This window comes from Anas acuta, chromosome Z (genome assembly GCF_963932015.1).
Source record: "Anas acuta chromosome Z, bAnaAcu1.1, whole genome shotgun sequence".
NCBI classification, from domain to species: Eukaryota; Metazoa; Chordata; class Aves; order Anseriformes; family Anatidae; genus Anas; species Anas acuta.
Window position 1 is genome coordinate 43,974,283 of NC_089017.1, and position 27,149 is coordinate 44,001,431.

At 37.7% G+C, this 27,149-nt stretch overlaps 1 long non-coding RNA gene across 1 annotated transcript; it reads right to left on the minus strand.

Moving 5' to 3' along the window:
• Positions 1-6,318: 6,318 nt before the first annotated feature.
• Positions 6,319-17,957, minus strand: LOC137848546 (uncharacterized). The gene is made up of 3 exons (XR_011091413.1): positions 17,817-17,957; positions 10,342-10,445; positions 6,319-7,505 (listed from the first exon to the last, which is right to left on the minus strand). It is a non-coding gene; the product is annotated as an uncharacterized lncRNA (long non-coding RNA).
• Positions 17,958-27,149: the final 9,192 nt, after the last annotated feature.

Sequence of the window (27,149 nt, forward strand, 5' to 3'; positions counted from 1 at the left end):
CATTGTAGGTTTTTCTCTCAGCTGAGTTGTTCAGATTATATATTCTGACACACAGTGATTTTATGGAACAGAACCCAAAATAGGCTTATCAATATTAAAGCATGCAAATAATATCTTTTTAATAAAACATTCTCATTTGACTTTACAATGCACATCCAACCCTGCTTTCTAGGAAGAGAGAAAGACTCTTTAGTCAAAATCTTGTTTAGTAATGAACTATGCAAATCCTAGACCATATTTTTCCAAGTAGAAGACTACAGCTTTCTATTTCCATGACTAAAGAAGCCTTTTCAGTTTTACGATTAAATTCATTGCTCTTATGAATAGCTCTGATGGAAAAGCATCACTACCCAGCAATTTTCCAAATAGGTATGGAATAAGTGTTTATTATTATATCTCTGTATCCATCATTCTTAATGGGAGTGATATTGTAGGATTATTGTTTTGTGGTGTTTTTTTTTTTTTTTTTTTAAACTAAGCAACAAAGATTCTCTTTACATGTTTTTCTTTAGCAGACAGACCTACCATATGAACTCTGTAATGTTTTAACAAGCAGTTCCAGGAAAATGAGAAGAAGCCATGCTTGAGGAGCAAAACAGCTTAAAAGCTGTTTTAACTCTAATGTTAACAAAACAAAGAAATGAGCTTTTCTTAAATCAAGTAGTCTGATGCTGGAGAGGTTGCTGCAGCTCCATGCTCCCAGTTTTAACCAGGTGTGAAACTGAGCATGTATCCACAGTAGACACACACCCCCAAACATACACGTACCACACATACACATGTATATATGTGTGTGTGTGGAAATACACAGCTGGCCACAAAGATCAACACACTCAGGCACACTCAGCACCTGTACAAACAAAACCAGCACCAACAACCTTACCCTATTTTTCCTTGCTGTATGGTCAGAATGAATGTTACTTCAGAACAAATGTTCAAAAAACTCTTAGTGTAAATATTTTTAAAAATATAATTATTGTAGTTTCACTGTTTTTTTTTTTTTTTTTTTTTTTTCTTGCTACAAATAAGTCTCACCTTCTCCTGACAAACTTCTTCACAGAGATAATCTCAAGCTTCTTTCACCTTGTTAAATGTCATTTTGTATGATAAATCTATCCCTCTTGGCACAATATATCTCAACATATATGTGAATTTAAGTGGTTTGTTTTTTTTTCACACTCTGAACAGCAGGAACACAAATGGATGGGAGTTATAAAATGTATTTACATTTTATATATCTATATTTATATATAGATCTCTCTATATATCTATATCTATATCTAATCTACCTATCTATATATATAAATATGAATTTGTATATTTTATATATCTATATTTACAGCATACACACAAGTGGATCATACATATATTTTCAATTAAAAGCATTGTTGCTGTTTATTATTATTATTATTATTATTATTATTATTATTATTATTATTATTATTATTATTATTATTATTATTATTATTATTATTATTATTACTACTACTAAGCAACTCTTCCCTTCCTTACTTTATGAATGGCAACGTGATCATTTCTACAGGAGTGGAATGCAAAACCCTGAGCCATGAAACAGCTTTGAGAAAGAATGGATTAAAAATCAAACTGTTCCAGATACACAATCAGATTTAATATTCAGCAGACCTACATCTATGTATTCTTCATACAGAGGTAATGATAATGATATTCTCTCCTGCAGGGTGCAGTTTTAATCTAATTTGATAGCTTGGTAGCTATTTACTGACTCTAAAATGTATAGCTATATTCTTCCAAAAAAAACATACTGCTCCATGAGCTACATATGCTATTAGCACTGTTAAACTGGCAAACCAAAAAGTCTTTTATCACACGAAATGCAGACAAAAAATACCCTCTGACATATTCCTGTGAAATACTCAATCTAAAAGTAGTCCAAATTTTTCATTTTTATTTCCTCCTTGTCTCTTAAGTTAAATTTTAGATAAAAGTTCTTTTGATAAACATCATCAGGTTGATTATTTTTTAACAAAGCAGTTTAACAAGAAAGTTAGCACTTCCAGAATTTAAGAGTTTTACCGTTAGCTACTACTATGAAGGGGCCAAAGAACAACAATAAGACAAACAAACAAATAAACAAAACAAACAAACAAACAAACAAAAAAGAATAAAGAATAAGGAAGTGAAATACTGCATTTGAAGAGCAATTAAAATAAAGTTTTAGATTTGTGTTTTTGGGTTCCTTAGAGAAAGTTTTCTATGTGCTTGTCATTGCTTGGTGGTCTCAGAGACAAAGAAAGCCTAATCTCTCAGAGTGCTCACACAGATTTACCAGATAGCAGAACGTGGGGTGAAGAGGTCATGGACCTTTTGTTACAAAGTCTTAGAAATAGTAATTGTGAAGGGTAAATTGTGCTGAATACAATTTTGTCTGCTCAAAGATACTATGCCAAGGTAGAAAAGCCAAGAACGTTCAATATCATCAAGTTGTCCTAAACTATTTGATGCTGGTTCTATCATGACCATTCCACAACATTGTAGTGGGTTTCCGTGGCAAGGTTTTGGTAGCAGGGGGCCATAGGGGTGGTTTCTGTGAGAAGGATTTAGAAGCTGCCGCATGTTTGGTAAGGGCCCCATTGTTTTCCCAAGCGATGTTGTTTTGCGCCTCTGTGAGAGCATATTTAAGACAGGGAAAAAAACGCTGCGCCACACAGCAGCTGGGAGAGTGAGAGCAGTGAGGAACGGCCTTGTAGGCACCAAGGTCAGTGAAGAAGGAAGGGGAGAGGTGCTCCAGGCGCTGGAGCAGAAGTCCCCTGCGGCCTGTGGTGAGGACCATGGTGAAGCAGGATGTCCCCCTGCAGCCCGTGGAGGAGACCACGGTGGAGCAGGTGGCCCGGCACCGACGGAGGCTGCCGCCTGTGGAAGACCCCTGCTGGAGCAGATTCCGAGCCAGACCTGTAGCCCGTGGAGAGAAGACCATGCAGGAGCAGGTGACCTGGCAGGAGCTGCTGCCCGTAGGGGAGCCAGGTTGGAGCAGTTTGCTCCTGAGGGATGGACCCCTTGGTACCGACCCATATCTGGAACAGTTCTGGAAGAGCTGCTGCCTGTGGGAAGCCCACACCAGGTCAGTTCATCAAGGACTGTATCCTGTGGGTGGGACCCCACAGCACAGGGGATGAGAGTGACCGAGAAGGAGCAGCAGAGAAGCGGTGTAGACTGACCCTAACCCCCATTCCCCCATTTCCCTGTTCCGCTTGGGGGGAGGAAGTGGAAGAGAGTGGATGTGGGGGGAAGGTTCTTTTGGTTTCTTTCCTTTGTTTCTCACTTCTCTAGCTTGTTAGTAATGAGCAATAAATCTTACTATCTGTCTTATGCTGAGTCTGTTTTGCCCATTACAATAATTATTGCGTGATTTTCTCATCCTTATCTCATCCTTTGAGCCCTTTTCACATATTTTCTCCCCATTCCTCTTTGAGGAGGGGGAGTGAGAGAGCGGCTGTGGTGGAGCTCGGCTGCCCACTCGAGCGGAACCACGACAAATATCCATTCACAGGGACAGTGTGAGCCATACATCCAAGGACATAGATATAACAACCTGAGTGAGCACCTTTACCTAGCTGAAGTTCTGAGGAGCCCAGAATCATTGCAGTGATCTCTAAACTTGCTTGTACTGCTTTTCTTGAGCTTTACCTATTTATATGCCCCCATTCTTAAAAGCTAGTTCAGGAAAATACCACTTGTAGCAGGATAGAAGAGATGTACCAGCTGGAGGAGTGGTCTGTTTCTGTCTCTCTCTCCAGCAGGATCTAGAACTAGCTGCTTCAAGATGTCCAAGAATCTTTGCTGTGGATAAGATAACTAAATGAGTAGGGAAACTGTTTCATAATTCATCTTTGAAGTTCATCTTTGAAGATATCTGTCTAACATCTCTCTCTCTCTCTCTCTCTTTTTTTTTTTTTTTTCCTTCCATAAATGTCAGTGTTTTCCACTGAGGGTAGTATGTGTATCTCTATTCACATTTAGGCAGATTTTGGTAAAAATTTATGAGAAATCTAAGCAGCGGTACTCAGTACTTAAATTTTATAGTCCTTGGTGAAAACAGTGCTTTGGTCCATTCTGCCCACAGTATTATAAAAATAAAATCCAACTTTAAAATCTAAGATTCAGACTAGTTATTGTTATGCAGACCCTCAAAATTGCACGTCACAAACTCTTAACATTTTCGTTCACCTTATTTCTCTGACCTCGGTTCCACACTTCATCATAATCCTTGTAAGAGTCTCAAAAGCATCAATAAACTGTTTTTTGATAGAATCGCAGAATCATGGAATGTTTCAAGTTGAAAAAGATCTTAAAGACCATCTAGTTTATAACCCCTACCAAGGACAGGGATGCTTTCCACTAAGACCACATTTCTCAAAGCCCCATCCAACCTGTCCTTGAAAACTTTAACGGAGAGGGCATCCACAGCTTCTCTGTGGATATGGATTCTTTGGATATGGCCATACAGTCAATTTCTTATCCACCAAACAGTCCATTCATCAAATCCATGTCTCTCCATTTTAGAGATAAGTATGTTGTAAAGAATAGTATCAAACACTTTGCACAAGTCCAGGTAAATGACAATAATTGCTCCTCCCTCATCCACCAATTCTGTCACACTGTTGTAGAAGGCCAACAACTTAATCAGGCATGATTTGCACTTTTTGAAGCAATGTTGTCTGTCTTCAATCATCTTCCTGTCTTCCATATGCCTTAACGTGGTACCCAGGAGAATGTGCTCCATGATTTAGCTAAGTACAGAAGTGAGGCTGACTGGTCTATAGTTCCATGGGTCTTTCTTTCTACCCATTTTAAAAATGGGTATGATGTTTCCCCTTTTACAGTCACTGAGGACTTCACCTGACTGCCACAGCATTTAAAATGAGATGGATAGTGGTTTAGCCACTTCATCTGCCAGTTCCCCCAAGACACTGGGATGTATCTGATTGGTTCCACGAACTTGTGCACACTTGGTTTTCTGAGATGATCTCTACAGTGCATGTGACTTCTTTTCACAAGTCTCTGCCTTGAGGTTCTGTGGCTTAGCAGGTATGGCAAGAGCAATTGCCAATGAAAACTGAGGAAAAAGAGTTGTTTTGTACCTTAGTCTTCTCTGTGTAAATTATATCCAGGTCCATTGTCTCATTCATCCTGTGGCGGTAGCACATTCTTTTTTCTTTTTCTGTATCATGCAAATGTTTAAACCCTTCTTGTTATTCTTCACGCCCCTAACCAACTTTAGCTCTAGCTGTGTCTTGGCTTTCCTGGTCCCATCCCTACACTCCTGAGCCACATGCTTATAATATTCCAGGGTGTATGGCCCTGTCTCTATTGCATTTCCTTTTTGTATTTTTAGTTTGTTTAAGAAGCCCTGGCAGACATGCTGGTCTCCTACTTTCCTCAGGTGATTTCTTGCATGTTGGAACTGAGAGCTCCTGTGCCCTAAAAAAAATCTCTTTTAATGTCTCCCAGCTCTCTTTTGTTTCTTTATTTCTGAGGCAGTTTCCCAGAAGGTCCCATCCAATAGTCCCTTGAATGGCTGAAATTTTGTCTTCCTGAAGTTTACAGTCTTACTATGCTTTTTGCCCAGCCTATATCCCTCAAGGTCATGAATTTTACTAGGGTATGATCAGTGCAGCCCAAACTAACTTCAGTCTTGACCTCCCCAATATATTCATCTGCACTGGTGAGCATCAGGTCCAGTAACACAGTATATATATGCAGATATTTATGTAGGAAGAGACGGTCAGTAGAATAATAGAATTTATTTTTTTCTCACTACATCAGAAACCCCAACTTCATGCAAGCATGCCACAGTGTTCTTTTTGTTCTTATTGAGGGGGAGGTGTGAATACAGAGGCCAGAGGTGTAAAAAGGCAGACAAACATTTGAAGACTCATTTCTTACACAACACAAATTAGACATAATGAAGTCCTCAAAAAATTTCAGTGAGTTCTAATACAATGCAATCAACTATTCTAATGAATGTGCCTGATCTTGACTATTTGCCACATTCCTCTTCAGTTTAAATCAATTTAGTCTTTTGCTCTATTTTGAAACAATGTTTGTCCCGTTTCTGGACTCATATTAACATTTTCATTAGGTTTGATTTCAGTATCCATCAATCTTACCTTTGCACCACATACGAACAATTTGGCACTGACTGAGTTTACTGTCCTTTGAGATATCCAATAATTATTACACATTTTACTTGCAAAATCTATAATTTATTAAGGGCTGAAATACAATCATCCCATCTTAATAAATAAATAAATAAATAAATCTCAGGAGAAATGAATTCACTTTGGACTTTTAAAATGAAATCTTCTGGTAAAAATGTATCTGCTACATTTATCAAAAGCAATGTTTTGAATTGCTGTACTGTGGAATGAAACACAGAGTAGAGGAGAAGCTGTCATAAAATGTTGGAAAGCACCAGGCTTGGGCTTTGCATTGTCTGCTGAGGGACAATCAAGAAGACGGTGAGAATAGAGTAGAAGGAGTAGAGAATTGTCATGGAGATAGATGTCCGTGGCAGAGCAATTCTTCAGTGTGATTCCTCTCCACAATAGCACAGAGTCTTTTGTAAACAGCACATACTGCGCAATCTCTCTCAATCTCTCTTCCTCACTGAACCCAGGCAAATTGTACAATTCATCTGAGCCAACCAGGACAACCGTTTCTTTTTTTTTTTTTTTTCCCATGAATAGAGGCCTTATTCAAAAGTCTTTCTGGATGAATTCACCTAGTTCTGGAAACCTTATTCTAGCCTAGCAAACATCACTTTCATAAAGTCCCTTTATAAGTCTCAGCTAAAATTATGTAATAATGAGTTTAGATCCAGCAGCTAAAAGGACTGACTTTTACAATGAGGTCAGTAAGAAGGAGAAGATGATGATGTATGGTTTGGTGGCTGCAGTCCAGTCCAAACAGTCAGCAAGCTAAAGTAAATAGTTTTAGTCTGCCTTTGGTCTGCTCTTCTTACCTGCACCTGCTGAAAGACTAATTGAGGTACCGTATGTGAAATTTATAGCACCCAGTGTGCACTATTAAGATGTTTTGCAGTCACCATGAGCTTATAAAATATTAACACATTCATTAAGAAACAAACGACACATTCTTGTCACTGGGGATGTTTATGATATGTTTCCATTGTGCAGGTAGCTCATACATACCATCTTAAACTATAAAAAGCTAAAAACAAGACTCTAGATATTGTAAAATTCAACTATGCTAAAAGAAAATTAAGAAGACTGTATATATCTTCATGTGCATTTTCCTTTTACTTGCTAATCAGGCTCCTAAATAGAGTTTTACATAGCCACATTATACTGAAAGTTCCTAACAAGAGAGCAAGAGCTTGATGAACGAGGGCTAATGCTCTAGACAGGTTTCACTGTTTTTTGTATATATTTACAGCCACAGCCACATCACTCAGTTCATGGTTCCTAAAGCAACTTGAAGCTGGTATTTTGAAGTAGTCTCTCCTGAAAAACAAAACAAAACTAAAAAACAACCAACCAACCAACCAACAAATGCATAAGATTCCAACACTCTAGTTTTAAATACATAGCAGCAATTCTGTGAATACAACTTCAGGTGAAATTATCATGGTCTGAAATTAATGTAAGCTGGAAATACAGATCTTCTAGCAGTTTGTAGTGTGAACAAGATCATTTTTCTCTGAATTGTTCTTCCTCTCACACTGCTTCATATTTCTGATGTAGCCTTACTGCCATTGCAAAGCCATCACAAAGTTACAGAAATGGCATAATTTAGCTTTTCTTCCAAATATTCTGTATATTCTGATTTTGTGAAGAAGAGTGTCAACTCCAGGCTGGAAGATAAGTTTGTCATATCTGCTTACTCCACATGTTCTGACTGGTGCATACCTTGATAGTATACTCATTTAATAGTTCTCATTGCCAGGCATTTCTTCCAGAGTGAGAAGGTATGGGTAGAAATCAAACACCATTTTAAAATTTAGAGGATTATTTTCATGTGAGGGTTGAGAAGCAGAGATTTCTCTAATTTTTAAGAAACTTATAACTTTAAGGATCATCTTAAAATTATTCTTGACATTTAAGGACTGTGACACTTCTTACTAAATTCAATAATATGGGCTGGGAAGCTGCTGCTGCCTGTGCATTTCCATGATTATTTTTTCATAATTAATACCATGGGCCTCCTTGGGCCACAGAAAGTTTTTGCAAGGAAGTTGACCTCACTATTGGAGAAATGTCAAGTGGAGATATTTGCCATGTAATTCCACATATCGATAACTATATCACATATTAGATTAGGTGTGAACAATTGTCTGAAAGGATCTTTGTTGTAAGAGAAAAGCTCTTTAATATCTCTCAGAAAACAATTATTTTACTATACAGTAGAGTTGAGATGTAAAGTTTCACTCCAAATTGTAATACTTTTAAAAAATTGTAATTCTTTTTAAAAGATGTCCAATGTCTTGGCTTCTGTGGTGTACCTGAGAATTTAGTTAAGTTATATTTACATATTATGAAACAGGGATCATAAATGCCCTGCCAATTCAGACCTTAGTTACAATGTCACTAACAATAAAGTATTCATCATGTTGTCTCTAGCGACAGGCAACTTTATGTTGCGTGCAATTTTATAAAGTCATGGTCATGAACTATCAGCATTTTCAAAGACTACTGCACTCAGTGAGAAAGCAGCCCTTTTGTCTCATTAACATCATTTTTTTTTCCTTATAAGTGTTAATTGCAAATGTGACTAAGATCTCCGTTGTTCCCACATGAATGAAGCTGAGTGATTATGTGATACTTTATCTAACCAGACAAGATAGAGGAAGGACAGAACACAGTTATCTATTGTTGCTTAACTTACATTTAACTTTAAGATCTTTGGAATGCTGTCTTAATTTGCAGTTTTGCACTTTACCTAGTATTGTAGGTCTGGGATCTAAACCAAGCCACCTAAGCAATTTTATTTATTTATTTTTAATATTGTGTAAGTTTGTTTTTCATAGTACTTTTTACTAGCTGCTTCCAATGTATCACTGAATAGGAAGTCGTAAAAACAGCAATAAAAACTTTTTTTTTTCCTGTCCAATTTTTGCTGGGATTTGTACATGTTGGAAAGCCAGGTTGAAACCATAACTTTAATGGACAGAGCAATTAAGGCTGTAATGCCTCACATTCACTCCTCTCAGACAAGTAGACGGTACATGCTTAAAAGTTGAATACAGGCATGTATGATGAATTTGATATACCCACAATGTGAACTGACCATCATGTGAAAAGAAAGTTCAAGAACAAAGTTGGTGAGTGCTCCCACTGTTTTGACACTTTGCTTGACACTTGCATCTCCTAAAATACTTGTTTGCAAGTATTTGGTACAAGAAATCTCTTTAGACCCACTTACTAAGGGGCCTAAAGCATCCCTGTGCAAAGCTAGTTCTAAAAGAAGTACCTAGGAAAATCAGAGAGATATTTGATACTTGTTTCCCCTTCTCAAAATAAGCATTTAAAAGCACAAGGCACAGAGCTGAACCAAGTGCTTCTAGCATCCTGTTTAGCAACTGGAAACAGTTTTTAGTCATGACCATGGGGCATGGGACTAATCAAGACCTTTTCACTAGATTGAAAAGGAAATTCCATGAAAGACAGTGGAAAGGAAAAAACATGTAGATGCTGCTAGAAAATTGGACTTCCAGCCTCATATTTTGTTTAATTATCTAAGAAGATCCACTAGATTAAGAAAACACAGAATGCCTCAGAGAGACACATAAACATGTTGATGTGTTAAAAACTTTATGCATTTTCTTCTTGTCATTGATTTTCCATAAGATTTTGTTTGAGGAGGATGACTGCAGTTCTGATCCAGTAAAATATACAGGTGCCAAATCAAATCAAGATGCTTGAATAAGAGTTATTTCTTAGCGTGCATATAGGACCACTCTGAGTGGAAAAAGTCAAGAAATAGTACCCAGAAAGAAACCAAAGCTCAGTCTGTAAAGGGGCAACCGAGGGACTGCAGAAAAATTACTTCTTTAATGACAACAGCCAGAAGATCATCATTTAAACATCCAAGTGAAAATAATTACACATATCTAAGCAGAGAAGACACAAAGCATAAAGATCTCTGCAACACAGCAGCTTTTGAAACTTTAAGCAACCCTGGGGCCTTGCATAATATTCAGAACAATCTTATCTAAACAACTTACACTAACTTTCACTCTAATTTGTGATCATTTCAGGAAAAAAAAAAAAAAAGGAAAAAAAAAAGAATAAAGTAAATGAAGCATATCTAGGCAATACACAGAGCTGGTGTTAAAGTTACCTTCTTTAGGTGTCACCTATTTCACCTGTACAGCTTTCCAGTATCCACAAAATACTTGGTCAGAAGAATTTATACCTTGTGAAATAACTCCAAGATCAAGTCTACTGCAATAGAAATATAAAAATAAAATTGGTTACTATTGCAATACAGAGATAGGGATAAACTTGATTGCATAGTGTTTACTCTTTAAGTCAGACTGATCATCCTAGTAAGTTGTGAACAGCACAGCATTTATTCTGACAAATGAGACATGAACCCAGAGGCAAATTTTCTATTATGCAAGGGTAAAACAACTCCCTTTAGGCATCTCAATTTCAAAGTAAGTCAATCAGAAGTTGAATGATTGACAAATTTGGAAGCTGTAATATTGTAGATCTGCAACTGTGCAGCACTAAGAAACGTAACATTCTCTGTTCCTTACAAGACAGCTTATATTTAATTATAATTTCTGTGAATAAATACACTGTAGGCATCCAGGAGCAAAAGTGACCACTGAGATATGTCTCTTGGAAATTAGTTTTTGATCCACACTGATGTCAGTCTCTGAATACAAAGATTGCTAAAAGCTGAAGTCTCTGTACTAAATCTCATCAGCTCAATAGAGAAGAATAATACTCAGACCCTGCTGGATTTCCTGCAGCATAAAGGCAGATAAACTTCAAGTTACCTGGTCTGGTAAACTTTTAAGACTTCCTTCCTCCCTTCCTCCCTTCCTCCCTTCCTCCCTTCCTCCCTTCCTCCCTTCCTCCCTTCCTCCCTTCCTCCCTTCCTTCCTTCCTTTCTTTTCCTCCCTTCTTTCCTTCTTTCCTTCTTTCCCTCTCTCTTTCTTTCTTTTCTTCCCTTCTTTCCTTCTTTCCCTCTCTCTTTCTTTCTTTCTTTTCTTCCCAATGTTAATCTAACAAAAACAAACAAACAAACAACAACTACTACAAAAGTAGGAAGAAAAAGTGGATGAAGCCTTCTACAAACAGATGGGAGCTGCCTCCCTTTCAGACATTGTCATATTCATGGTGGATTTGAACCACCATGTCTGTTGGAGAGGAACCACAACAGACATAAGTAGTCCACCTGGGGAGCATAGATAAGAACTTCCTGAAAGGGAATCCAACAAGGACAGGTGCTCTTCTGGACCTCATACTAATGAGCAAGGTTAGTATGGCTAACTGAGAATGTGAAGGCCAAAGGCAGCCTCAGCTGCAGTGACTATGAGACAGTGAAATTCACAACCCAGAGAGAAGGGAATAGCGCAAAAAGTAATTCAGGGCTTCCACAGAGCAGATTTTGGCTTCTTCAAATATGCACTTGCAAAAAGTCCCATGGGATGAGGCTCTTGAGGCAAGAGGAGTACAAAAATGCTGTTTAATATTCAAGGATCCATTCCTCTTAACTGAAGAAGAAGTTAATCTAACCCAGTGAGTGGGAAGTCAGGGCAAAATGCTGAGAGGCCTATGTGAATGAACAAGAAGATCTTGGCTAAGCTCTAACATAAGAAGTGTTATAAGTTGCCCCCTTAATTAATTTTCAGAGAGCATTGCATTAATAATAGAAAGGAATTTATTGAGTAAGCAACAGCAAGCAAAACAGCGCTGGGCGGCCGGGGAGTCTCGGCTCCGCCAACGGCGCGCACCTCACCCCCCCAGGGTCCCTTTTTATATCTTGGTGATTTCAGGATTACGCAGCACATCTTGGTGTATTCTGCGACTGCGCGCACTGTTGCTAGGGGGTCGTCTCTGTCCCTCTGGTGGTCGTGAAGATGAAGGCCGTAGTGTTCCTCGGCATTGTGGTTCAACTTCTTTCTTTATTTGGTCATGTTGGCCCAGCGTGAGACAGGAAGGCAGGATGCTGATACACTAGTTTAACAACTTATCAGGAGATGGTTACATGAACTTTGCAGCAGTGTTTTTTTGAACAAAAGAGGCTACTGAGTTGCAGAAGGAGAGAAGGGGAGAGGGTTCTCTTTTTTGTTACATTAAGCAAAGGAATTTTCATAGTGTCTAGCTAAGCATTATACAGCTCCTTACTTCAGCAGGGAGTTTTCACAACTCCCGTTCCTCAAACAGATCTCCTTGTTTTTACAAAAGACAATGAACAAACATTTATTGTGTATTACAAGAAGGAAGCAGAGGGTCAGTGACCTCCAAGGAATATGGAAAGCACACTATGGTTGTTTGACAACCAATGGGCAGTTCAGCTCTGCCATGCCATTCTCCTACCCTTCCTCAGAAGAGCAGGGGAAGAAAATATGATGAAAAAGAAAAGCTAAAATAATAATAATAATAATAAATAATAATAATAATAAAAAAGCTCAACTTAAATGCAAATAACAATAATAATAGCATAGACCCTGATGGGACATAACTGCAAGTGCTAAGGAAGCTTGCCAACCTCATTGCAAGGCCATTTTCAGGAATCCTTGATTGATCTCAGTGATTGGGAGAAGTGGTTGAGGACTGGAGGAAAGAAAGTATGACTCGTCAGGAAGGGCAAGAAGGAGGAACCAGGGAACTAAAGGCTGATCCTTCAGAAGGAGACTGAATATACTAGAATTTATTTCCAGCACGTGAAGGTGATCGTGAGTAGTCAGTGTGGATTCACTGAGGGGAAATCATGCTACACCAACCTGATAAGAGTTTATGATGAAAAGACTGATTTGGTAGATGAGGGGAGTGCAGTGGATATTGACTCCTTTGACCTCACTAAGGCTTTTTCAACTGTCCTCTATAGGAGCCCCATCCGATGAAGTGTTGCCCAGATAAGCAGACAGTGAGGGATGCTGAAAACTGATAGAAAAGCCGGGCACAGAGTGTGGTGATCAGTGGCACAAAATCTATTTGCAAGCAAGTAAGAGGTGGTGTACCCCAGGGATGAATGCTGGGTCTGATTCTCTTCAGCATTTCATTAATGATCTGGATAATGGTGCGGAGTGTGTCCTCATGCTGATGGTTTCAAATTTTGAGGAATTGCCTATACACCAGAAGGTTGTGCTGCCACACAGAGGGACCTGGACAGGCTGAAGAAATAGGTTGACAGGAACCGGATGAAGTTCAGGAAGAGGAAGGGCAACGTCCTGCCCCCAAGGTGCAAAAACCCCAGGCACCAGTACATGCTGTTTGCTGACTGAGCGGACAGCAGCGTGGCAGAAAAGGCCCTGGGACTCCTTGGGACACCCAGCTGAACCCATTGCTCAGCAATGAGCCCATTGCCACAAACTATGCTAACAGTATCCTTGGTTGCAGTAAGCATAATATTGCCAGCAGACAGAGAGAGGTGAGGTAATTCTCTGCTCAGCTCTTCTGAAGCCATACTTGGAGTACTGTGTCCAGCTGTGAGTTCCCCACTCCAAGAGAGACATAGACATAGAACAGAGACTCCAGCAAAGGGAAGTGAAGATGATAAAGGCTCTGGATCATATGTCCTATGAAAGGAAACCCTGAAAGATCTGGGGAACAGAAGGCTTTGAGGGAGTGGGTCTCATCAACATATAGAAATATCTGAAGGCAGGGTGCAAAGAAGACGTAGCCAGGATCTTTTCAGTGGTGACAAGATGAGGCAGTGGGCAAAAACAAACACAGGAGTTTCCTCCTGAACATCAGAAAACGGTTTTCTGGAGATTCTGTGATCTTCTAGAATGAGATTTCCAAAACAAATCTTGTGTGAAAATGGCCACATCCCACCCCTACCAGGTGATGTATTTGAATGGAATTCTATTTATCAGTGGAGATAAAAATTCTGAGAGATAATAAATGAATTAGGGAGACAAAGGAGACAAGCAGGAAAATGAGGAGGTTTAAAAAAAAAAAAAAAGATTTAGATGATTAGAAATAAACCCAAAATCCTTCAGATGAGTAGTGATGTTTGAAATGGGATAAACACAAGCCTATTATGTCTTTATCATCATATTTATTTACAAGGAAAGGAACACAAGCCTTCCATAGACTATCTCCAATGATACTGGAGATTGCTTTGATTGATGATGAAGACAACAGGACAGTCATTGGGCGACTTTTTACCCATGGTATTGAAAAAGTAACTTTAAATTTAGTTTGCCTAAGGCTGGAAACAAAGCCACTCTGACACAGAAAAAGAAGAGAAAAGGAAAACGGGATCCTCTGTCATTAAGCTAAAACAGATTCTCTCAGATGACTTCACTTAAAAATATTGCTGGCACTCTGGCGAGAATGACACTGAGTTCTCTTAAAGGGTAGTATCATTAACTAAATGTAGTAGGTTGATAGGTTTAAACCATTTCAGCTTTGCTTCAATACTGTTTGCATAAATTAGACACCATAATGTGTTGTGCTACCTGTTTCTCGTTATTTTCTAAGGATCTGTTATAGGATGTAGAAACCCGTTCTGCCACTGTCTATGTTTAAAACAAATATGGGACTTTACCTTTTGTATGATCAAACTGACACATGGGAACTGTAAATTCACCTAGAGTAAGCAGAGTACAAAACAGAAAAGTTTAGGAAAGTTTTACTTTTTGTAATAATGGCATTAACTTGATGAGATACGTCAAATTGCAATATCATTTTCAAAATTTTAACAAAGGGAATAACACAATAGTGATTAGTACTATTCCAATTCATCATCAGCTTACAACTGACCAAATTACTACAATAAGGTAACTGTCAAAATGCTGTCTTCTCCCTTAGCCTTTTTTTTTTTTTTTTTTTTTTCTTAAATTTAAATTTAAGTCTTCTTTTGCTTAAATTCAGGAACATCTGAGCAGGAAGAGAACTCAATATTTCCTATAAGGAGAGCAAATTCAGTGTATTAAACAAAGAATGCACAGCCCAAGTAATAGTACTGAAAATGGAAGGATTAAAATTGGACATGAGAGTATTTGGGATTATGAATAGAATTGATGTAATTTCCATTATGAAGATTAAGATTCTTAACATCACACAGAAATACCTAATATCAGGAAAAAACCTACATCTGCTAGGAAATGGACTGTGCTTAGTGTTCTCAGCCCATCCTACTATTAATTCAATTTTCCAATGTATACACAAAATCCTGATGTGTCATTATTACTTCTGCCTCTGACCTGTACATTCAGTGACAAGAGTACATTAATGCTGGAAAAACTGTTCTTGAAGCTCTCCCTCTGCTGTTACTTAAACAGAGGCTTTGTTTTGCTTCTAAAGTTTTTGAAGGAAAGTTGTTTGTCTGTTTTTTTTTTTTTTTTTTTCTCTCTTTTTTTTATTTTTTATTTTTTATTTCCCTGTTTTCTCCTTGGATTAGCTTGCAAAACACAGGAATGGATTCCTCTTTTAATAGTACCATACAGAATTTTTGAGCGTTGTCAGTTCTGCACCTCTGCAGAAATGGCCAGGAACACTTGAAAGAGCTGATGCTATTATTATAGCTAACTGCTGAGTAGAAACAGGAGTATAAATGGAGACACAAAGAGGGAAAGGAGGTCCTTTTGGCTAGGTTAAGAATTGCTTTGCAATCCTAGTGTTCTATTGAACAGGGAATGTTTAAATTGGCCTCTGTTTAGAGGAGAGTTAAGGAGAGAGAAAGCAAACCCTAGGAACAAGCTTTTGAACTTCAGTTCTGAAGTTTCTCAAACTTTAAATTCAAATCCAGTGTTTGGAATAAGCCCACTACAGAGTTTGTTAGCAAGTACTGAAGAATAGGTGGAAGCTGAGATCCGGACCTAGAGTTTGAATACTGTTTGCTTTGTTTTTTGTTGGACTTGTTGAATGTCATATCTGTTCTTTACATTTTCAATTAACAAAGGAACATTTGGTGTCAGATAAGTTAGCTTTCATTCTTAACCATGAATTATTTCAATGCCTTGAAAGTTTTTGATCTGCATGTATTCATACTCTTCAGTGTATTGATAATTTGCAGAGTTCAACTATTAGAATCTAAGCTTATTTATTTATTTATTTATTTATTTTGAATTGCACAAAAACACTATCCTGTCTAGTAACATCTAACACAATTAAATACAGCTTATGGTTTGTAGCTTGGGAGCTTTGTAAGGATACTTCAGATTGTGAATACTCCTATTGTAAACTATTTCAAACCTTCTCTTTTTATTTCCCTTTTATTACTTCAGGCAGGAATAAGAGCATCCTACTATAGCTGGACAAGCTATAGTAGAAAGCACTTTCACCCATTCAAACGTTGTCAAACTATATGCATTCTGGCTGATGTTTTCCATCAGACTAATCATATGGGCATTATTTTATTGTTTGACTACATAAAGAGGAAATGCCACATTTCCAGTAGTTGCAAGATTAAAAACATTTTTGCAAACTTAAAAATATTTTTAAGTTTGAAACTAGTGTCATTATACTTCACAAGAATGATTTCCATTTGTTAGTTGTGTGCATTTTGCTAGAAGTCTTGCCCAAATATAATGAAATTAAGAACTTTGCTTCAAAAAAGTAAATAATTCAGAAGAAGCTTCATAAAAAATGGAATGTCACATTAGAGAAGATCTAGACTTTGAAGGCATCAGGGATAGGGGAACCAGTTTAAGCCAGTTTATCCATGGTTCTGGAATGGTTCTCACTACTTTCATTTATTTTTCTCCTACTTTTTTGTATATTTTAAGGTCGTTTACTAGAACTTTCAAAACTGGCTCATAGTATAAGCTGTTAAATCAAATATCTTTCCCTAAAGAAGTTTTGAAAACTGCCCTCTGTTTCTGGTTTCTAGTTGTATAGCTTCAGTTATGCTATACAACATATTTTTCAAATGAGTCTGGGCTACTCAAGAAATCTAGATCCTCCTTTAAAACAACCTGTCCTTAAACATAACTGTACATTTTCTTTGTAAGCTACACATCTAATCAAGTTGAACTAACAAGCTTGGGATGACAAGTACCTGAAATAATCTTCTAATGATTGGTTTGCAGAACAAAAACATTCTTTAGTGTTTTTTTTTCAGCATGGAATTATAAATAACAATAGACAACTACACTATAAACTCCCCCTGAGCACTTTGCAAACAGAAAGAGATGCTGAAACTCACAGCATAAATTACTTACTTAAAGTACATGACAGTCAGTAAGCACAATATAACTGCAAGACTAATATTACAATCAACTACCTGCTCACCATCTCACCAATACTGCATGTGGAGGCAAGTGCTCCTTCCCAAGAGCTGCACAAGGCTAGTTTGAAACAGCTGGCATAATGTCTTTTCTCACATTCTTTTTGAATATTGTACTTCACTGGTAAATGCTTTACTGAACAACTTGCAGAGCTCACAGTGTAGATCGCTATAATTAGGATGATTTTGCAACACTGCTGACAGCACTCTACTTGCATTTTATCAAAATGATCCCACTCATCTCTGAAATAAATAGATTAAATGAAGTTGTTAAATTCAAATGCATGTCAGAAAAGTTATTCATCTATCCTGAAATACATGACTACTTGTTCCAGTAAAAAGGCTGAAAAAGTTATTTGCATTGCCCCATTACATTTATTGCAGCTAAATATATATTTTACCTAATGGAGGTGGTTCCTTCAGATGTCACTTGTTACTAACAGTGGAGTAACTCTTCACCACGGGTTAATTTCCAGAAGTAAACTGATCCAGAAAAACAGTTTAAATTATGGTTCTCTCTGGCCATCACACAGTATTGGTTGCCACCTAAATTTAGAAATCGCAGAGAATCAAAGTTATTATGTTTAGTATTTCTGAGCAATTATTTCACAGAATCACAGAATCGTCTATGTTGGAAGAGACCTCCAAGATCACCTAGTCTAACCTCTGACCTAACACTAAGAAGTCCTCCACTAAACCATATCCCTAAGCTCTACATCTAAACATCTTTTAAAGACCACCAAGGATGGTGACTCCACCACTTCCCTGGGCAGCCCATTCCAATGGCTAACAACCCTTTCAGTAAAGAAGTTCTTCCTAATATCCAACCTAAACCTCCTCTGGCGCAACTTTTACTCATTTCCCCTCATCCTGTCACCAGGCATGTGGGAGAATAGTCCAACTCCCACCTCACCACAGCCTCCTTTAAGGTACCTGCAGAGTGAGATAAGGTCACCCCTGAGCCTCCTCTTCTCCAAACTGAACAACTCCATTTCTCTCAGCTGTTCCTCATAAGACTTGTTTTCCAGACCCCTCACCAGCTTTGTTGCCCTTCTCTGGACTTGCTTGAGCACCTCAATGTCCTTTTTGTAGCATGAGGCCAAAAACTGAACACAGTACTCGAGGTGCAGCCTCACCAGAGCTGAGTACAGGGGGACAATCACTTTCCTAGCCCTGCTGGCCACACTGCTTCTTAAGCCAGGATGCCGTTGGCCTTCTTGGCCACCTGAGCACACTGCTGGCTCATATTCAGCCGACTGTCCACCATCACTCCCAGGTCCTTCTCTGCCAGGCAGCTTTCCAACCACTCATCTCCCAGCCTGGAGCTCTGCTTGGGGTTATTGCACCCCAGGTGCAGGACCCGGCACTTGGCCTTGTTAAACTTCATGCAGTTGACCTCAGCCCATCGGTGCAGCCTATCCAGATCCTCCTGCAGAGCCTTCCTGCCCTCGAGCAGATCGACACACGCACCTAACTTGGTGTCATCTGCAAACTTACTGAGGGTGCACTCAATCCCCTCATCCAGATCATCAATAAAATTATTAAAGAAAACTAGCCCTAGTACTGAGCCCTGGGGGACTCCACTAGTGACTGGCCTCCAGCTGGATTTGACTCCATTCACCACGACTCTTTGGGCCCGGCTATCCAGCCAGTTTCTAACCCAACGAAGAATGCGCCAGTCCAAGCCACGAGCAGCCAGTTTCTTGAGGAGAATGCTGTGGGAAACGGTTTCAAAAGCCTTACTGAAGTCAAGGTAGACCACATCCACAGCCTTTCCCTCATCCACTAAGCGCATCACTTTGTCATAAAAGGAGATCAGGTTTGTCAAGCAGGACCTGCCTTTCATAAACCCATGCTGACTGGGCCTGATTGCCTGGTTGCCCTGCAAGTGTCGTGTGATGACACTCAAGATAATCTGCTCCATGAGCTTCCCTGGTACTGAAGTGAAACTAACAGGCCTATAGTTTCCAGGGTCTACCCTCCAGCCCTTCTTGTAGATGGGCATCATGTTTGCTAGCTGCCAGTCAACTGGGACCTCCCCTGATAGCCATGGTCAATTTCATGGTCAATTGACTGTTGTTGTATTTTATTTTATTTTATTTTATTTTATTTTATTTTATTTTATTTTATTTTATTTTATTTTATTTTATTTTATTTTATTTTATTTTATTTTATTTTATTTTATTTTATTTTATTTTATTTTATTTTATTTTATTTTTTGGTAAGAGGTGATAAAATAGCAAGCAAGGGGTCTAAAAATATGCAATGGCCAATTTTTTTTTTTTTTTTAATGCATCTTTTCAATAACATAGAGATCTCATTTAGTGGATTATGGATTACTAGTAATGAACCTTAGAGATATTCCTATAGTTCTTGATCTTACTGTGAAACCTTTGAAGAACTCTGCACCTAAATAGAAGCAGTATTGCATCAACACTTCTTTTCCATTCACCCATGATGCAGCATTTTAAAAAGCCTCAGGAAACAATATAATTAAACTATTTTCTAGACATGTGCAGCAACCCTAATTTCAGAATTTAGGAATAACTCAAACGAAGCCATATCTACTATGCTGAATACAGAACTGCAAAAGTTCTTTAAAAAATAAGTTCATTCTTATGATCAGTTCAGGTGAATCCACTTGAAACTTTTAAGACAGGAAATCTACATGCAAATAGAATGCTCATGAACCAAAATGGCAAGCAAGTAAGGTTGGAGTAACAGCAACTCTGATAAATTTCAGTCAGTTCTTAACCTATCTGCTTTCCCCTATTATGTTTGCAATAGCATTTTATTATTATTATTATTATTAGATCTTATAGCATTTATAACATAGCATTCAAAGATTTTCTAAGATACAGAGTGACATCACATCTTCTTCATCCTGTATGAAGAAACATTTTAATGTCTTGTAAAACACTGGAAGATTTTATTCTATCCTTAATTAAATTTAAGTAGGTGTATTTGATATAACTGATGGCACTTTTGGAGAGCTGCAAACATAATGGCTTGGATCCAACTTCCACTGAAGTCAGTGGAAGCACTTCAATTGATTTAATGGTTCTTGGATTTGATCCAACATGCACTTTGATTTAATTGGACAATTCCTTGGTGTAAATGCAATACCTACTTGAGTACTCACATGCTATAAGCTTTTGCAAGATCTCGCCCACAGAAGTGAACTGAGAGACAAGAAGAGACACATGCATGGCACATCTAGTTGAAAATCACAAGAAACTGAACATTTTCAATTGTGAGGATAGTTGTATAGTTGTATGGCAGAACAACAGATCAGAAATTTACTCCACCTTACATATTCCTGTGAAACATCAATACAAATCTATAGTTTTCACAGGTCGTTACAAACCAAACTCCCAAGGGGTTAAAGAGCTGGATGAAGAACTTGTTCTTATAAATCTGGTCTTATAGCTAACTATAGCAATTTCTTGGCAAAGTTATTTGATATGGAAGAAAAAAAATCATTAAACACTCTTTCTCACCTGTGATAATAACTATAGATAAAATACTGAAAATATGGCTGACTATAATTGTAATCATAATGTATTAGACTATATTCATCTGAAGCTGTTTCTACAAAACAATGACTATCTCAATTCCCTGCCCACTGCAGATTTGATATGACTTGAAAATGATTCATTTTAAGCCATCTCCATTTGTTCTTTAAAAATATATATCAAAAAAAATAAGAGCTTAAGAATTCCAATATATATCCAGTTCTTACTTTTGAAATGATGCGGTTCCATCATCAAAGCATAAGTTTGTTTCACAAAAATATTAAACAAGATTGAAAAGTGTTTCACAGTTTCTAAGATGATCAGAGATTTCTGATTTTCTCTTCCATGATTCCACAGGTCTTAACTTGTGCCAAAAAAAAACTCTTAAAGTACTACATTTTCTGCCATGACATGACAAAATAAACAAAAACAAACAAACAAACAAACAAAACCTCAGTCACCAGCTACAGTTATGAAGAGCTCATACTGAACATTGAATCAACTGTATTTCCAAATCAATCTGCCTAGGTCACAATGGGCTACATGCTTCATTAGAATGAAAACATCAGCTTGCTGAAAGAACAGGCTGTCAGACTGAAACCTGCCAACTTTTAGGTGGCACGGTATCCTGTCCATCCCTTTGTCATACCCTTTGCCCAAGTAGGGTATACCCTCTGCCAAGTTCACCTCTGCTCAGTAAGCTCCATAACACTGCTAGTCCACTGGATTGCTGTCACACCAGCCATACAGGTGCACATTTCTTCTTATCATGACCTCTCCCTGACCTGCATCAGCTTCAAAATGCATAAGTTCAGCACAACTTCTCTAGAAAGCCATTGTTAAAGCCTCTCTTATCTGAGGCATTTTGGCAACCTTGCAGCACTAGGCAGGTATATGAAAATCTACAGCATGGGACACAGGGACCCTTGTCTCCAGATCTATCCAAATAACTGTCCATGGAAGTTAAACATGAATAGAACTGCAAACAGTGTCAACAAAGCAACTGAACTCAGCAGTATAAAGGTGGAAAATATACAAGAAGGAGAAATTATATCTGTTTGAGACGTAGAGAGAAGAAATACAGTTCAGTCCAAAGTGTGTCCTAGTCCTGGGATTACAGTTTGCTTATTTTTCTGATCTTCTCCTATCCAGTTCTTTCTTCCATATAGTCTATCCTTCAATCCTTTAATTCTTTTCATTCCTTTTCAATTTAAAAGGATCTCCTGGTTCCATGTCACTAATGCTTCTTCACACTTCAAGATATTTTCCAAACACTTCTTGTGGCTCTCCGCTCATTTCTCCTTGTATATTTTGTCTCTTTGGATTTTGGAAGAGCTATGAGAAAAGAAAGCACTGAAGAGGAGGGAGAATCTCCTCCCCACTCTAGAAGCATCATGTGGAAATTGAATACTGTAGCTACGGCCATGGAATATACAGACAAAAAGTCTGTTATTACTGAGTAACTCAGCTCTGCACGGCACTGAACCAAAGTAACTAGGTGCAGGAGAAATCTATATACTTTCCCTACACAGCCAGTGATCTCTGCAGCCCCCCCATAAACAGCTATTCAGACTAACCAAAAAACAACATTTGGCATGCTATGGATACATTTCCTCCCATATACACAAATACAATTGGAAAATTCTCATGAGAAAATTCAATGCTACAATGCTTTGAATTTTGAATGCTGTTGTAATAGTTTTACATCCTTTTTCAATAAGTTCAGTGCTTCTTAAAAGTCATACAATATAGGTCTAATGGCTGTCCAGCTCTCCTCTGCCAAACATACCAGTATAGTGTGCATTTCAAAGCATTTACATTTATTAATTTTTCCAAATTTTATTAATTGGATTGAGTTCTCTAGAAAAGCCTCTAATTTAACAGTATTAACAATGTAGTAAATGGACCACTTTATTTTTCTTTAAGATTTTTTTTTTTCAGCTGTACTCTAAGGTACTCTAATTAACAGATTGCAAGGATAATTGCAATAGTCTGGTGAAATCAGAATTAGGTGCCAAAGATTACATCAGTAAGAGAGAGCTCAGATGCAAATTAGAAACTGCAAATTGCAGTGACCTGTGGCTACAACTGGTTTAAATATACATTGAGCAAAACTAACCTGAGTTGTATTATAGCTGAACTGTACTTTGTTGATGCCATACAGGCATTGACACATGAACAAGCAGGTAAACCAACACAACAAGATTTGAATAAAAGACAAAATCACTGGGCTGCTAAATGTGTGTCTTTTAGTGGAGTACGGTTATACACATAACAAGCTGAGTACAGTAATGCTATTCTTTTTATATCCTTTCTGTGTCTGGAGAATACAATCTTCCATTATTCAGCTGTACAACAACCAGCCATTTAAGCTTTCTGCTCATAATTTTCATGTTGACCTTGCTCATATTAACAAGCTTGGTATTCAAAAGCCCTTGAACAAGGTCACAGTATGCCTTCTGAAACCTTGCTTCTGTTGCTATGTTTCTCACTACAGAAATAAATATGTAACATAGTCAGAATTTTAATACTAGGAACTTACGAAAACTGAGAATCTCCTACCCCCTCTAGAAACCTCATGTGGAAGTTGAATACTATAGCTATAGCCATAGGGTATACAGCAAAAAGTCTGTTAAAATCATCAGACAGGCTCCTGGATATGTCGGGCCAATAAATTTACTGAGACAGAGTATTTCAGTTATGCTATATCATTGCCATACTTTAGAGACTTAAAAATGCACTCTGAAGAGAAATAACAGGACCTACCAAGTGCCACCAATGCATTGCCTTCAGGAAACAAACCAAAACTGTCTGTCCCCACAAGTGTGGCTACTGATCCTCACTTAGCACTGCAAAAGGAGTTAAACTCATTAGATAACTGCCTCTCTACATAGGGAGAAAGCTTTTCCAGAATTTCAGTGCATCTACCAGCTTTACATGGACAAGACAAAACAACCAGGCAGTTAATAAAGTAAAATGGCTCCACTGTCACTAGCTTTGCACTTGAGTTAAGAACACTTAAAATACAGAAACTCAAGAAAGTCAACCATCCCAAAATTTAGGCCATATTGTCTTCAGTAGAGTTCTGACCTCAACAACATATTTTATTCCTTGGAAACCCATCTACAGCTCCGCCTGAAGTGCTTTAAATATTTATAGGTAGATTATGCCAAACTTTCTGGACTTGCTTATATTATCCTGATATTCAGACGTCATAGTTTTCAAAACTGAACAAATCTTCTAAAGGCTACAGAGATTCAACATTCAAGGAGGAGAAAAAAAAAAAAAAAAAGCCACAACACAGCATAATGTTCTCTACAATAGACAGTAGCTGAATTTATTGCAGCAGCCCTTTTACGTTTACTTCATACCAATATTTACTAATATCTTTTTTTTTCTTATTTATTTATTTATTTATTTTTTCCTGTCTGGCAGCAAGTCATGATGCTTTATATCCCTAGTCAATATTAACCCAACTGTAAAGTAAACAATATGAGCTCTTTTAGAAACACTGAAGTGGCAAAATGCTACAGTAGAAAATATAGTAAAATCCCACATTTTTTATCATGCAAATCAGACTTGCCAGAAAGTATAGCTACAGCACAATTACTGTTGCACATAGGAGTCATTCTTAGAAAAAGAAAAGGCAATGTTTGGATTCTGAATTACTAAATAAGCTACAAAACTTTATCATTCTGTATTTAAATTTCTCTCAGGAGAAAAAAAAAAAAAAAAGCCCCAAAGAGTCGCAAGTTTCTGTAAGAAAAACTCAATTATATTTTACCAGATCTTTTCAGAAAGTAAAATGGTTATTTCCTATTTTCTGCTCTCCACTCTCCTTTGTTTCAAGGAGAAGGATTACTTTATCTTAAATAGACCATGGTAATCTTCTGTTACAGATTTCAGCTCTCAAGCCACCATCTTTCAGTAAGACATCATCAAGGAGCACAGAGCTTCAAAAACTGTAAAAAATTTGCTTTCTTTCTGGAATCCAATCCACCTTCACCATGCAGCAAGGTCTGCGAAAAGGCAGGAAGATAGACAAGGACTTTATTTGCACGACTGTAGTGAATCCAAAAATATTACTTTACAGCTGTCTGAACCATGTACTTAAGTAAGCCAGAACTGAGAACAAGAAACCAAAGGAAAAACTAATTACAGCCCAGTTAGCATAGCACATGTATTTATTTTAAAGTCATATGTGATCAGTGTTAATTTACTCTGTACACATAAAGTGCAGTAAAGCTAGTGACTGTTTCAAGAGTAATCCTAAACCACCGAATTCATAACCATATATATATATCACATTATTTATGTTCTGTGAACTGCAAACATAGAAAAAGAAAGCCTACATCTTCAACTGATGGAAACTTTTTTTTTTTTTTTTTAACTGCAAATAAATAAGTTTAGATAGTCCATTCTATTTGTAATAATAACTGAGAATTTCACACTTTTAAAATTATCTGGTTGAGCATCCTTAGCTCTGCTACCTGTTTAAGTATTTCTTTTGTCTCAAGAAGAGCCCGAATAAATATTTACCCTAGCACATTTACCCTAGCAGGGACTTCAGCAGCTCCCTTTAGATTTTGCTATTGCATTTCATAAAGCAGTGTTTTTCTGCTTGATATGATAGCAACACAGTCAGATGAGAACAGTGGAAACCAAAAGACCAGATTGCTCATTTAACACAAATGAGTGCTTTGATCACTGAATAATCATTTAGCATTGTGTATTAAGTATCTGTCCCCACTGCTATTTACAATAAGTGTTTCCTCATGGCTATTGAGGGAAGAAGACATCTTTTCCCCCTTTCTAACTGTTAAAGAAAAGAGAAAGCCAAGCAGACTCTCATTTTGTGGTTGGCAATATGTTTCTAACGCTCCTTTCCCCAAGGAAACTAGGGACAGCAAGTTCTTTCATTTTTACCAGTTGCAAGAGAGAAACATATCACAGGTGGCCACTCTCTTGAACATATGCCATTAGCTCTGCTCATTTGTATATTCACTAGAACAAATGACACACATGAGTCTCCTCATGTGCATACCCAGGGAGTTAGTGCCACCAGCCTGAGAAAATCATATACATGGCTAGAAAAGAAACTTAAAAAATTTTATTGCATTGAGATAAGACCTTGTGGGGCTCTGCCTCAGTTCATGGTAGTCTCATCTGTGTGCCAAGCAGTTTGTATTTCTGTAACTGATGTGAAGTTCCAACTGACTTAAAAATCTAAATTTATTTTACTAGGGTACCAAACTACCAGAACAGATTAATTGGAAACAATTTTCAATTGTTTAGCTATTTCAGAAAGCACAATAAAGAACAGCACTGTAGGATGAAAATTTATGCACTCAGGAAAGCAGAGAATGACATACCACTATTTTGATTCCAAGTGTCTCAAGGTAATTTAGAAAACATATTGCACTATTTTTTGGAAGAAGCATAAAGATTCCACCGTGTGTGTGTGTGTGCGTGTATGTTACAGTCTAACAGACTTTCTACCTTATCACAGGGCACTACGCAGAAAGAGCAGAGTGGTGTGCTGAAGCAACAAGGAACATAACTAAAACAGGAATTCAAACCACCTTTATGTTTGTTTGGTTTGGTTTCTGTTTGTTTGTTTAAGTCTTGGAAAAGAAGGAACCAAAGCTCCAAAGCTGATGTTCTCCATACAGGCTCTGTAGCTTTGAACAAAGGGTAAGGCACAGTTTTGCCTTTGTTTTACTTGATCTTTGCTTTGCAATAAAAATTAGTATTTTTATGTTGTGATAGTCACTTACTGGAGAGGAGAAGAAGACATTTTCTTTAACTGAGTGACCTAATTCCTAGGGTATGCTTGGTAATGCATACTGAAAGGATGACCTACCTTCATTGGAAAGAAAAGCACCAAAACAAGAAAACAAAAAGGATCACAAGAAAAAGTCTGAGGTGAAAATGCAGTCACAGCATTTCTGGTTTTCCAAAGGCAAGATGAAATCCCAAGCCTGACTGAAGACCTTGCTTGAGATGGAATACTACAGACCTACTTGTAGGTTTCCAATTCTGCCAGAGCGCTTGGCTGAGCCATACAAACCATTCAGGCATAAACAGTACAGACTGCCTTCTGTCCCACATCAGGAAACTTTTGAGAACCAAGCTTGCAATATAGGTTATTAACAGTCTGTGTCTGTTTAAAATAAGCAGTGTCTGCCTTCCAGCCTAGCTACAGGTGCAACTAAATAG